Source organism: Trichomycterus rosablanca, unplaced genomic scaffold, assembly GCF_030014385.1.
Source record: "Trichomycterus rosablanca isolate fTriRos1 unplaced genomic scaffold, fTriRos1.hap1 scaffold_319, whole genome shotgun sequence".
Classification (NCBI taxonomy): Eukaryota; Metazoa; Chordata; class Actinopteri; order Siluriformes; family Trichomycteridae; genus Trichomycterus; species Trichomycterus rosablanca.
Genome location: NW_026947147.1, coordinates 18,107 through 30,000, shown reverse-complemented (window position 1 = coordinate 30,000; position 11,894 = coordinate 18,107). Strand labels below are relative to the sequence as shown.

Here is an 11,894-nt window from a genome sequence, read left to right as displayed (position 1 = left end):
GATAGATAGATAGATAGATAGATAGATAGATAGATAGATAGATAGATAGATAGATAGATAGATAGATAGATAGATAGATAGATAGATAGATAGATAGATAGATAGATACTTTATTATGCTAGCTAACAGCTAAATGACACTTCATGAATGGGGCTGAAACCAAAAAATAAAAAGCTTACAGCACTCAGTATTCCCAGGCGGTCTCCCATCTAGGTACTGACTGAGCCCAACCCTGCTTGGCTTCTGAGATCGGACGAGATCAGGCGTTCCCAAGGTGGTTTGGCCGTAAGCGAAAGAAGCTGGATTTAAAGGCCTGTTATAGCTAGTCAGCCAGCTATCTGAGTGCTAGCCAGCTATCTGGGCTGGATTTACATTGGAAGGCCTTTTATAGATAGATAGATAGATAGATAGATAGATAGATAGATAGATAGATAGATAGATAGATAGATAGATAGATAGATAGATAGATAGATAGATAGATAGATAGATAGATAGATAGATAGATAGATAGATAGATAGATAGATAGATAGATAGATAGATAGATAGATACTTTATTATGCTAGCTAACAGCTAAATGACACTTCATGAATGGGGCTGAAACCAAAAAATAAAAAGCTTACAGCACTCAGTATTCCCAGGCGGTCTCCCATCTAGGTACTGACTGAGCCCAACCCTGCTTGGCTTCTGAGATCGGACGAGATCAGGCGTTCCCAAGGTGGTTTGGCCGTAAGCGAAAGAAGCTGGATTTAAAGGCCTGTTATAGCTAGTCAGCCAGCTATCTGAGTGCTAGCCAGCTATCTGGGCTGGATTTACATTGGAAGGCCTTTTATAGATAGATAGATAGATAGATAGATAGATAGATAGATAGATAGATAGATAGATAGATAGATAGATAGATAGATAGATAGATAGATAGATAGATAGATAGATAGATAGATAGATAGATAGATAGATAGATAGATAGATAGATAGATACTTTATTATGCTAGCTAACAGCTAAATGACACTTCATGAATGGGGCTGAAACCAAAAAATAAAAAGCTTACAGCACTCAGTATTCCCAGGCGGTCTCCCATCTAGGTACTGACTGAGCCCAACCCTGCTTGGCTTCTGAGATCGGACGAGATCAGGCGTTCCCAAGGTGGTTTGGCCGTAAGCGAAAGAAGCTGGATTTAAAGGCCTGTTATAGCTAGTCAGCCAGCTATCTGAGTGCTAGCCAGCTATCTGGGCTGGATTTACATTGGAAGGCCTTTTATAGATAGATAGATAGATAGATAGATAGATAGATAGATAGATAGATAGATAGATAGATAGATAGATAGATAGATAGATAGATAGATAGATAGATAGATAGATAGATAGATAGATAGATAGATAGATAGATAGATAGATAGATAGATAGATAGATACTTTATTATGCTAGCTAACAGCTAAATGACACTTCATGAATGGGGCTGAAACCAAAAAATAAAAAGCTTACAGCACTCAGTATTCCCAGGCGGTCTCCCATCTAGGTACTGACTGAGCCCAACCCTGCTTGGCTTCTGAGATCGGACGAGATCAGGCGTTCCCAAGGTGGTTTGGCCGTAAGCGAAAGAAGCTGGATTTAAAGGCCTGTTATAGCTAGTCAGCCAGCTATCTGAGTGCTAGCCAGCTATCTGGGCTGGATTTACATTGGAAGGCCTTTTATAGATAGATAGATAGATAGATAGATAGATAGATAGATAGATAGATAGATAGATAGATAGATAGATAGATAGATAGATAGATAGATAGATAGATAGATAGATAGATAGATAGATAGATAGATAGATAGATAGATAGATAGATAGATAGATAGATAGATAGATAGATAGATAGATAGATAGATACTTTATTATGCTAGCTAACAGCTAAATGACACTTCATGAATGGGGCTGAAACCAAAAAATAAAAAGCTTACAGCACTCAGTATTCCCAGGCAGTCTCCCATCTAGGTACTGACTGAGCCCAACCCTGCTTGGCTTCTGAGATCGGACGAGATCAGGCGTTCCCAAGGTGGTTTGGCCGTAAGCGAAAGAAGCTGGATTTAAAGGCCTGTTATAGCTAGTCAGCCAGCTATCTGAGTGCTAGCCAGCTATCTGGGCTGGATTTACATTGGAAGGCCTTTTATAGATAGATAGATAGATAGATAGATAGATAGATAGATAGATAGATAGATAGATAGATAGATAGATAGATAGATAGATAGATAGATAGAGATAGATAGATAGATAGATAGATAGATAGATAGATAGATAGATAGATAGATAGATAGATAGATAGATAGATAGATAGATAGATAGATAGATAGATAGATAGATAGATAGATAGATAGATAGATAGATAGATAGATAGATAGATACTTTATTATGCTAGCTAACAGCTAAATGACACTTCATGAATGGGGCTGAAACCAAAAAATAAAAAGCTTACAGCACTCAGTATTCCCAGGCGGTCTCCCATCTAGGTACTGACTGAGCCCAACCCTGCTTGGCTTCTGAGATCGGACGAGATCAGGCGTTCCCAAGGTGGTTTGGCCGTAAGCGAAAGAAGCTGGATTTAAAGGCCTGTTATAGCTAGTCAGCCAGCTATCTGAGTGCTAGCCAGCTATCTGGGCTGGATTTACATTGGAAGGCCTTTTATAGATAGATAGATAGATAGATAGATAGATAGATAGATAGATAGATAGATAGATAGATAGATAGATAGATAGATAGATAGATAGATAGATAGATAGATAGATAGATAGATAGATAGATAGATAGATAGATAGATAGATAGATAGATAGATAGATAGATAGATAGATACTTTATTATGCTAGCTAACAGCTAAATGACACTTCATGAATGGGGCTGAAACCAAAAAATAAAAAGCTTACAGCACTCAGTATTCCCAGGCGGTCTCCCATCTAGGTACTGACTGAGCCCAACCCTGCTTGGCTTCTGAGATCGGACGAGATCAGGCGTTCCCAAGGTGGTTTGGCCGTAAGCGAAAGAAGCTGGATTTAAAGGCCTGTTATAGCTAGTCAGCCAGCTATCTGAGTGCTAGCCAGCTATCTGGGCTGGATTTACATTGGAAGGCCTTTTATAGATAGATAGATAGATAGATAGATAGATAGATAGATAGATAGATAGATAGATAGATAGATAGATAGATAGATAGATAGATAGATAGATAGATAGATAGATAGATAGATAGATAGATAGATAGATAGATAGATAGATAGATACTTTATTATGCTAGCTAACAGCTAAATGACACTTCATGAATGGGGCTGAAACCAAAAAATAAAAAGCTTACAGCACTCAGTATTCCCAGGCGGTCTCCCATCTAGGTACTGACTGAGCCCAACCCTGCTTGGCTTCTGAGATCGGACGAGATCAGGCGTTCCCAAGGTGGTTTGGCCGTAAGCGAAAGAAGCTGGATTTAAAGGCCTGTTATAGCTAGTCAGCCAGCTATCTGAGTGCTAGCCAGCTATCTGGGCTGGATTTACATTGGAAGGCCTTTTATAGATAGATAGATAGATAGATAGATAGATAGATAGATAGATAGATAGATAGATAGATAGATAGATAGATAGATAGATAGATAGATAGATAGATAGATAGATAGATAGATAGATAGATAGATAGATAGATAGATAGATAGATAGATACTTTATTATGCTAGCTAACAGCTAAATGACACTTCATGAATGGGGCTGAAACCAAAAAATAAAAAGCTTACAGCACTCAGTATTCCCAGGCGGTCTCCCATCTAGGTACTGACTGAGCCCAACCCTGCTTGGCTTCTGAGATCGGACGAGATCAGGCGTTCCCAAGGTGGTTTGGCCGTAAGCGAAAGAAGCTGGATTTAAAGGCCTGTTATAGCTAGTCAGCCAGCTATCTGAGTGCTAGCCAGCTATCTGGGCTGGATTTACATTGGAAGGCCTTTTATAGATAGATAGATAGATAGATAGATAGATAGATAGATAGATAGATAGATAGATAGATAGATAGATAGATAGATAGATAGATAGATAGATAGATAGATAGATAGATAGATAGATAGATAGATAGATAGATAGATAGATAGATAGATAGATAGATAGATACTTTATTATGCTAGCTAACAGCTAAATGACACTTCATGAATGGGGCTGAAACCAAAAAATAAAAAGCTTACAGCACTCAGTATTCCCAGGCGGTCTCCCATCTAGGTACTGACTGAGCCCAACCCTGCTTGGCTTCTGAGATCGGACGAGATCAGGCGTTCCCAAGGTGGTTTGGCCGTAAGCGAAAGAAGCTGGATTTAAAGGCCTGTTATAGCTAGTCAGCCAGCTATCTGAGTGCTAGCCAGCTATCTGGGCTGGATTTACATTGGAAGGCCTTTTATAGATAGATAGATAGATAGATAGATAGATAGATAGATAGATAGATAGATAGATAGATAGATAGATAGATAGATAGATAGATAGATAGATAGATAGATAGATAGATAGATAGATAGATAGATAGATAGATAGATAGATACTTTATTATGCTAGCTAACAGCTAAATGACACTTCATGAATGGGGCTGAAACCAAAAAATAAAAAGCTTACAGCAGGCGGTCTCCCATCTAGGTACTGACTGAGCCCAACCCTGCTTGGCTTCTGAGATCGGACGAGATCAGGCGTTCCCAAGGTGGTTTGGCCGTAAGCGAAAGAAGCTGGATTTAAAGGCCTGTTATAGCTAGTCAGCCAGCTATCTGAGTGCTAGCCAGCTATCTGGGCTGGATTTACATTGGAAGGCCTTTTATAGATAGATAGATAGATAGATAGATAGATAGATAGATAGATAGATAGATAGATAGATAGATAGATAGATAGATAGATAGATAGATAGATAGATAGATAGATAGATAGATAGATAGATAGATAGATAGATAGATAGATACTTTATTATGCTAGCTAACAGCTAAATGACACTTCATGAATGGGGCTGAAACCAAAAAATAAAAAGCTTACAGCAGGCGGTCTCCCATCTAGGTACTGACTGAGCCCAACCCTGCTTGGCTTCTGAGATCGGACGAGATCAGGCGTTCCCAAGGTGGTTTGGCCGTAAGCGAAAGAAGCTGGATTTAAAGGCCTGTTATAGCTAGTCAGCCAGCTATCTGAGTGCTAGCCAGCTATCTGGGCTGGATTTACATTGGAAGGCCTTTTATAGATAGATAGATAGATAGATAGATAGATAGATAGATAGATAGATAGATAGATAGATAGATAGATAGATAGATAGATAGATAGATAGATAGATAGATAGATAGATAGATAGATAGATAGATAGATAGATAAGATAGATAAGATAGATAGATAGATAGATAGATAGATAGATAGATAGATAGATAGATAGATAGATAGATAGATAGATAGATAGATAGATAGATAGATAGATAGATAGATAGATAGATAGATAGATACTTTATTATGCTAGCTAACAGCTAAATGACACTTCATGAATGGGGCTGAAACCAAAAAATAAAAAGCTTACAGCACTCAGTATTCCCAGGCGGTCTCCCATCTAGGTACTGACTGAGCCCAACCCTGCTTGGCTTCTGAGATCGGACGAGATCAGGCGTTCCCAAGGTGGTTTGGCCGTAAGCGAAAGAAGCTGGATTTAAAGGCCTGTTATAGCTAGTCAGCCAGCTATCTGAGTGCTAGCCAGCTATCTGGGCTGGATTTACATTGGAAGGCCTTTTATAGATAGATAGATAGATAGATAGATAGATAGATAGATAGATAGATAGATAGATAGATAGATAGATAGATAGATAGATAGATAGATAGATAGATAGATAGATAGATAGATAGATAGATAGATACTTTATTATGCTAGCTAACAGCTAAATGACACTTCATGAATGGGGCTGAAACCAAAAAATAAAAAGCTTACAGCACTCAGTATTCCCAGGCGGTCTCCCATCTAGGTACTGACTGAGCCCAACCCTGCTTGGCTTCTGAGATCGGACGAGATCAGGCGTTCCCAAGGTGGTTTGGCCGTAAGCGAAAGAAGCTGGATTTAAAGGCCTGTTATAGCTAGTCAGCCAGCTATCTGAGTGCTAGCCAGCTATCTGGGCTGGATTTACATTGGAAGGCCTTTTATAGATAGATAGATAGATAGATAGATAGATAGATAGATAGATAGATAGATAGATAGATAGATAGATAGATAGATAGATAGATAGATAGATAGATAGATAGATAGATAGATAGATAGATAGATAGATAGATAGATAGATAGATAGATAGATAGATAGATACTTTATTATGCTAGCTAACAGCTAAATGACACTTCATGAATGGGGCTGAAACCAAAAAATAAAAAGCTTACAGCACTCAGTATTCCCAGGCGGTCTCCCATCTAGGTACTGACTGAGCCCAACCCTGCTTGGCTTCTGAGATCGGACGAGATCAGGCGTTCCCAAGGTGGTTTGGCCGTAAGCGAAAGAAGCTGGATTTAAAGGCCTGTTATAGCTAGTCAGCCAGCTATCTGAGTGCTAGCCAGCTATCTGGGCTGGATTTACATTGGAAGGCCTTTTATAGATAGATAGATAGATAGATAGATAGATAGATAGATAGATAGATAGATAGATAGATAGATAGATAGATAGATAGATAGATAGATAGATAGATAGATAGATAGATAGATAGATAGATAGATAGATAGATAGATAGATAGATAGATAGATAGATAGATAGATAGATACTTTATTATGCTAGCTAACAGCTAAATGACACTTCATGAATGGGGCTGAAACCAAAAAATAAAAAGCTTACAGCACTCAGTATTCCCAGGCGGTCTCCCATCTAGGTACTGACTGAGCCCAACCCTGCTTGGCTTCTGAGATCGGACGAGATCAGGCGTTCCCAAGGTGGTTTGGCCGTAAGCGAAAGAAGCTGGATTTAAAGGCCTGTTATAGCTAGTCAGCCAGCTATCTGAGTGCTAGCCAGCTATCTGGGCTGGATTTACATTGGAAGGCCTTTTATAGATAGATAGATAGATAGATAGATAGATAGATAGATAGATAGATAGATAGATAGATAGATAGATAGATAGATAGATAGATAGATAGATAGATAGATAGATAGATAGATAGATAGATAGATAGATAGATAGATAGATAGATAGATACTTTATTATGCTAGCTAACAGCTAAATGACACTTCATGAATGGGGCTGAAACCAAAAAATAAAAAGCTTACAGCACTCAGTATTCCCAGGCAGTCTCCCATCTAGGTACTGACTGAGCCCAACCCTGCTTGGCTTCTGAGATCGGACGAGATCAGGCGTTCCCAAGGTGGTTTGGCCGTAAGCGAAAGAAGCTGGATTTAAAGGCCTGTTATAGCTAGTCAGCCAGCTATCTGAGTGCTAGCCAGCTATCTGGGCTGGATTTACATTGGAAGGCCTTTTATAGATAGATAGATAGATAGATAGATAGATAGATAGATAGATAGATAGATAGATAGATAGATAGATAGATAGATAGATAGATAGATAGATAGATAGATAGATAGATAGATAGATAGATAGATAGATAGATAGATAGATAGATAGATAGATAGATACTTTATTATGCTAGCTAACAGCTAAATGACACTTCATGAATGGGGCTGAAACCAAAAAATAAAAAGCTTACAGCACTCAGTATTCCCAGGCGGTCTCCCATCTAGGTACTGACTGAGCCCAACCCTGCTTGGCTTCTGAGATCGGACGAGATCAGGCGTTCCCAAGGTGGTTTGGCCGTAAGCGAAAGAAGCTGGATTTAAAGGCCTGTTATAGCTAGTCAGCCAGCTATCTGAGTGCTAGCCAGCTATCTGGGCTGGATTTACATTGGAAGGCCTTTTATAGATAGATAGATAGATAGATAGATAGATAGATAGATAGATAGATAGATAGATAGATAGATAGATAGATAGATAGATAGATAGATAGATAGATAGATAGATAGATAGATAGATAGATAGATAGATAGATAGATAGATAGATAGATAGATAGATAGATAGATAGATAGATACTTTATTATGCTAGCTAACAGCTAAATGACACTTCATGAATGGGGCTGAAACCAAAAAATAAAAAGCTTACAGCACTCAGTATTCCCAGGCGGTCTCCCATCTAGGTACTGACTGAGCCCAACCCTGCTTGGCTTCTGAGATCGGACGAGATCAGGCGTTCCCAAGGTGGTTTGGCCGTAAGCGAAAGAAGCTGGATTTAAAGGCCTGTTATAGCTAGTCAGCCAGCTATCTGAGTGCTAGCCAGCTATCTGGGCTGGATTTACATTGGAAGGCCTTTTATAGATAGATAGATAGATAGATAGATAGATAGATAGATAGATAGATAGATAGATAGATAGATAGATAGATAGATAGATAGATAGATAGATAGATAGATAGATAGATAGATAGATAGATAGATAGATAGATAGATAGATAGATAGATAGATAGATAGATAGATAGATAGATAGATAGATACTTTATTATGCTAGCTAACAGCTAAATGACACTTCATGAATGGGGCTGAAACCAAAAAATAAAAAGCTTACAGCACTCAGTATTCCCAGGCGGTCTCCCATCTAGGTACTGACTGAGCCCAACCCTGCTTGGCTTCTGAGATCGGACGAGATCAGGCGTTCCCAAGGTGGTTTGGCCGTAAGCGAAAGAAGCTGGATTTAAAGGCCTGTTATAGCTAGTCAGCCAGCTATCTGAGTGCTAGCCAGCTATCTGGGCTGGATTTACATTGGAAGGCCTTTTATAGATAGATAGATAGATAGATAGATAGATAGATAGATAGATAGATAGATAGATAGATAGATAGATAGATAGATAGATAGATAGATAGATAGATAGATAGATAGATAGATAGATAGATAGATAGATAGATAGATAGATAGATAGATACTTTATTATGCTAGCTAACAGCTAAATGACACTTCATGAATGGGGCTGAAACCAAAAAATAAAAAGCTTACAGCAGGCGGTCTCCCATCTAGGTACTGACTGAGCCCAACCCTGCTTGGCTTCTGAGATCGGACGAGATCAGGCGTTCCCAAGGTGGTTTGGCCGTAAGCGAAAGAAGCTGGATTTAAAGGCCTGTTATAGCTAGTCAGCCAGCTATCTGAGTGCTAGCCAGCTATCTGGGCTGGATTTACATTGGAAGGCCTTTTATAGATAGATAGATAGATAGATAGATAGATAGATAGATAGATAGATAGATAGATAGATAGATAGATAGATAGATAGATAGATAGATAGATAGATAGATAAGATAGATAAGATAGATAAGATAGATAAGATAGATAGATAGATAGATAGATAGATAGATAGATAGATAGATAGATAGATAGATAGATAGATAGATAGATAGATAGATAGATACTTTATTATGCTAGCTAACAGCTAAATGACACTTCATGAATGGGGCTGAAACCAAAAAATAAAAAGCTTACAGCACTCAGTATTCCCAGGCGGTCTCCCATCTAGGTACTGACTGAGCCCAACCCTGCTTGGCTTCTGAGATCGGACGAGATCAGGCGTTCCCAAGGTGGTTTGGCCGTAAGCGAAAGAAGCTGGATTTAAAGGCCTGTTATAGCTAGTCAGCCAGCTATCTGAGTGCTAGCCAGCTATCTGGGCTGGATTTACATTGGAAGGCCTTTTATAGATAGATAGATAGATAGATAGATAGATAGATAGATAGATAGATAGATAGATAGATAGATAGATAGATAGATAGATAGATAGATAGATAGATAGATAGATAGATAGATAGATAGATAGATAGATAGATAGATAGATAGATAGATAGATAGATACTTTATTATGCTAGCTAACAGCTAAATGACACTTCATGAATGGGGCTGAAACCAAAAAATAAAAAGCTTACAGCACTCAGTATTCCCAGGCAGTCTCCCATCTAGGTACTGACTGAGCCCAACCCTGCTTGGCTTCTGAGATCGGACGAGATCAGGCGTTCCCAAGGTGGTTTGGCCGTAAGCGAAAGAAGCTGGATTTAAAGGCCTGTTATAGCTAGTCAGCCAGCTATCTGAGTGCTAGCCAGCTATCTGGGCTGGATTTACATTGGAAGGCCTTTTATAGATAGATAGATAGATAGATAGATAGATAGATAGATAGATAGATAGATAGATAGATAGATAGATAGATAGATAGATAGATAGATAGATAGATAGATAGATAGATAGATAGATAGATAGATAGATAGATAGATAGATAGATAGATAGATAGATAGATAGATAGATAGATAGATAGATAGATAGATAGATAGATAGATAGATAGATAGATAGATAGATAGATAGATACTTTATTATGCTAGCTAACAGCTAAATGACACTTCATGAATGGGGCTGAAACCAAAAAATAAAAAGCTTACAGCACTCAGTATTCCCAGGCGGTCTCCCATCTAGGTACTGACTGAGCCCAACCCTGCTTGGCTTCTGAGATCGGACGAGATCAGGCGTTCCCAAGGTGGTTTGGCCGTAAGCGAAAGAAGCTGGATTTAAAGGCCTGTTATAGCTAGTCAGCCAGCTATCTGAGTGCTAGCCAGCTATCTGGGCTGGATTTACATTGGAAGGCCTTTTATAGATAGATAGATAGATAGATAGATAGATAGATAGATAGATAGATAGATAGATAGATAGATAGATAGATAGATAGATAGATAGATAGATAGATAGATAGATAGATAGATAGATAGATAGATAGATAGATAGATAGATAGATAGATACTTTATTATGCTAGCTAACAGCTAAATGACACTTCATGAATGGGGCTGAAACCAAAAAATAAAAAGCTTACAGCACTCAGTATTCCCAGGCGGTCTCCCATCTAGGTACTGACTGAGCCCAACCCTGCTTGGCTTCTGAGATCGGACGAGATCAGGCGTTCCCAAGGTGGTTTGGCCGTAAGCGAAAGAAGCTGGATTTAAAGGCCTGTTATAGCTAGTCAGCCAGCTATCTGAGTGCTAGCCAGCTATCTGGGCTGGATTTACATTGGAAGGCCTTTTATAGATAGATAGATAGATAGATAGATAGATAGATAGATAGATAGATAGATAGATAGATAGATAGATAGATAGATAGATAGATAGATAGATAGATAGATAGATAGATAGATAGATAGATAGATAGATAGATAGATAGATAGATAGATAGATAGATACTTTATTATGCTAGCGCTAACAGCTAAATGACACTTCATGAATGGGGCTGAAACTAAAAAATAAAAAGCTTACAGCACTCAGTATTCCCAGGCGGTCTCCCATCTAGGTACTGACTGAGCCCAACCCTGCTTGGCTTCTGAGATCGGACGAGATCAGGCGTTCCCAAGGTGGTTTGGCCGTAAGCGAAAGAAGCTGGATTTAAAGGCCTGTTATAGCTAGTCAGCCAGCTATCTGAGTGCTAGCCAGCTATCTGGGCTGGATTTACATTGGAAGGCCTTTTATAGATAGATAGATAGATAGATAGATAGATAGATAGATAGATAGATAGATAGATAGATAGATAGATAGATAGATAGATAGATAGATAGATAGATAGATAGATAGATAGATAGATAAGATAGATAAGATAGATAAGATAGATAGATAGATAGATAGATAGATAGATAGATAGATAGATAGATAGATAGATAGATAGATAGATAGATACTTTATTATGCTAGCTAACAGCTAAATGACACTTCATGAATGGGGCTGAAACCAAAAAATAAAAAGCTTACAGCACTCAGTATTCCCAGGCGGTCTCCCATCTAGGTACTGACTGAGCCCAACCCTGCTTGGCTTCTGAGATCGGACGAGATCAGGCGTTCCCAAGGTGGTTTGGCCGTAAGCGAAAG

At 38.7% G+C, this 11,894-nt stretch overlaps 24 non-coding genes across 24 annotated transcripts; all 24 read right to left on the bottom strand.

Annotated features, from left to right (window-relative positions):
* Positions 1-172: 172 nt before the first annotated feature.
* Positions 173-291, bottom strand: LOC134307613 (5S ribosomal RNA). The gene has a single exon (XR_010010009.1). It is a non-coding gene; the product is annotated as a 5S ribosomal RNA (ribosomal RNA).
* A 323-nt stretch (positions 292-614) lies between these two features.
* Positions 615-733, bottom strand: LOC134307612 (5S ribosomal RNA). The gene has a single exon (XR_010010008.1). It is a non-coding gene; the product is annotated as a 5S ribosomal RNA (ribosomal RNA).
* A 307-nt stretch (positions 734-1,040) lies between these two features.
* LOC134307611 (5S ribosomal RNA) lies at positions 1,041-1,159 on the bottom strand. Its single transcript, XR_010010007.1, has one exon. It is a non-coding gene; the product is annotated as a 5S ribosomal RNA (ribosomal RNA).
* A 315-nt stretch (positions 1,160-1,474) lies between these two features.
* On the bottom strand, positions 1,475-1,593 carry LOC134307610 (5S ribosomal RNA). The gene has a single exon (XR_010010006.1). It is a non-coding gene; the product is annotated as a 5S ribosomal RNA (ribosomal RNA).
* A 343-nt stretch (positions 1,594-1,936) lies between these two features.
* LOC134307620 (5S ribosomal RNA) lies at positions 1,937-2,055 on the bottom strand. The gene has a single exon (XR_010010016.1). It is a non-coding gene; the product is annotated as a 5S ribosomal RNA (ribosomal RNA).
* A 393-nt stretch (positions 2,056-2,448) lies between these two features.
* Positions 2,449-2,567, bottom strand: LOC134307609 (5S ribosomal RNA). Its single transcript, XR_010010005.1, has one exon. It is a non-coding gene; the product is annotated as a 5S ribosomal RNA (ribosomal RNA).
* A 327-nt stretch (positions 2,568-2,894) lies between these two features.
* LOC134307608 (5S ribosomal RNA) lies at positions 2,895-3,013 on the bottom strand. Its single transcript, XR_010010004.1, has one exon. It is a non-coding gene; the product is annotated as a 5S ribosomal RNA (ribosomal RNA).
* Positions 3,014-3,316: 303 nt separating this feature from the next.
* LOC134307607 (5S ribosomal RNA) lies at positions 3,317-3,435 on the bottom strand. Its single transcript, XR_010010003.1, has one exon. It is a non-coding gene; the product is annotated as a 5S ribosomal RNA (ribosomal RNA).
* Positions 3,436-3,742: 307 nt separating this feature from the next.
* On the bottom strand, positions 3,743-3,861 carry LOC134307605 (5S ribosomal RNA). The gene has a single exon (XR_010010001.1). It is a non-coding gene; the product is annotated as a 5S ribosomal RNA (ribosomal RNA).
* A 319-nt stretch (positions 3,862-4,180) lies between these two features.
* LOC134307604 (5S ribosomal RNA) lies at positions 4,181-4,299 on the bottom strand. Its single transcript, XR_010010000.1, has one exon. It is a non-coding gene; the product is annotated as a 5S ribosomal RNA (ribosomal RNA).
* A 1,227-nt stretch (positions 4,300-5,526) lies between these two features.
* On the bottom strand, positions 5,527-5,645 carry LOC134307603 (5S ribosomal RNA). Its single transcript, XR_010009999.1, has one exon. It is a non-coding gene; the product is annotated as a 5S ribosomal RNA (ribosomal RNA).
* A 283-nt stretch (positions 5,646-5,928) lies between these two features.
* LOC134307602 (5S ribosomal RNA) lies at positions 5,929-6,047 on the bottom strand. Its single transcript, XR_010009998.1, has one exon. It is a non-coding gene; the product is annotated as a 5S ribosomal RNA (ribosomal RNA).
* A 319-nt stretch (positions 6,048-6,366) lies between these two features.
* Positions 6,367-6,485, bottom strand: LOC134307601 (5S ribosomal RNA). Its single transcript, XR_010009997.1, has one exon. It is a non-coding gene; the product is annotated as a 5S ribosomal RNA (ribosomal RNA).
* A 327-nt stretch (positions 6,486-6,812) lies between these two features.
* On the bottom strand, positions 6,813-6,931 carry LOC134307673 (5S ribosomal RNA). The gene has a single exon (XR_010010064.1). It is a non-coding gene; the product is annotated as a 5S ribosomal RNA (ribosomal RNA).
* Positions 6,932-7,238: 307 nt separating this feature from the next.
* On the bottom strand, positions 7,239-7,357 carry LOC134307619 (5S ribosomal RNA). The gene has a single exon (XR_010010015.1). It is a non-coding gene; the product is annotated as a 5S ribosomal RNA (ribosomal RNA).
* A 315-nt stretch (positions 7,358-7,672) lies between these two features.
* LOC134307672 (5S ribosomal RNA) lies at positions 7,673-7,791 on the bottom strand. The gene has a single exon (XR_010010063.1). It is a non-coding gene; the product is annotated as a 5S ribosomal RNA (ribosomal RNA).
* A 331-nt stretch (positions 7,792-8,122) lies between these two features.
* Positions 8,123-8,241, bottom strand: LOC134307671 (5S ribosomal RNA). Its single transcript, XR_010010062.1, has one exon. It is a non-coding gene; the product is annotated as a 5S ribosomal RNA (ribosomal RNA).
* A 339-nt stretch (positions 8,242-8,580) lies between these two features.
* LOC134307670 (5S ribosomal RNA) lies at positions 8,581-8,699 on the bottom strand. The gene has a single exon (XR_010010061.1). It is a non-coding gene; the product is annotated as a 5S ribosomal RNA (ribosomal RNA).
* Positions 8,700-9,483: 784 nt separating this feature from the next.
* On the bottom strand, positions 9,484-9,602 carry LOC134307669 (5S ribosomal RNA). Its single transcript, XR_010010060.1, has one exon. It is a non-coding gene; the product is annotated as a 5S ribosomal RNA (ribosomal RNA).
* Positions 9,603-9,917: 315 nt separating this feature from the next.
* On the bottom strand, positions 9,918-10,036 carry LOC134307618 (5S ribosomal RNA). The gene has a single exon (XR_010010014.1). It is a non-coding gene; the product is annotated as a 5S ribosomal RNA (ribosomal RNA).
* A 387-nt stretch (positions 10,037-10,423) lies between these two features.
* Positions 10,424-10,542, bottom strand: LOC134307667 (5S ribosomal RNA). Its single transcript, XR_010010058.1, has one exon. It is a non-coding gene; the product is annotated as a 5S ribosomal RNA (ribosomal RNA).
* Positions 10,543-10,849: 307 nt separating this feature from the next.
* On the bottom strand, positions 10,850-10,968 carry LOC134307666 (5S ribosomal RNA). The gene has a single exon (XR_010010057.1). It is a non-coding gene; the product is annotated as a 5S ribosomal RNA (ribosomal RNA).
* A 317-nt stretch (positions 10,969-11,285) lies between these two features.
* Positions 11,286-11,404, bottom strand: LOC134307665 (5S ribosomal RNA). Its single transcript, XR_010010056.1, has one exon. It is a non-coding gene; the product is annotated as a 5S ribosomal RNA (ribosomal RNA).
* A 366-nt stretch (positions 11,405-11,770) lies between these two features.
* LOC134307664 (5S ribosomal RNA) lies at positions 11,771-11,889 on the bottom strand. The gene has a single exon (XR_010010055.1). It is a non-coding gene; the product is annotated as a 5S ribosomal RNA (ribosomal RNA).
* Between the last annotated feature and the right edge of the window lie 5 nt (positions 11,890-11,894).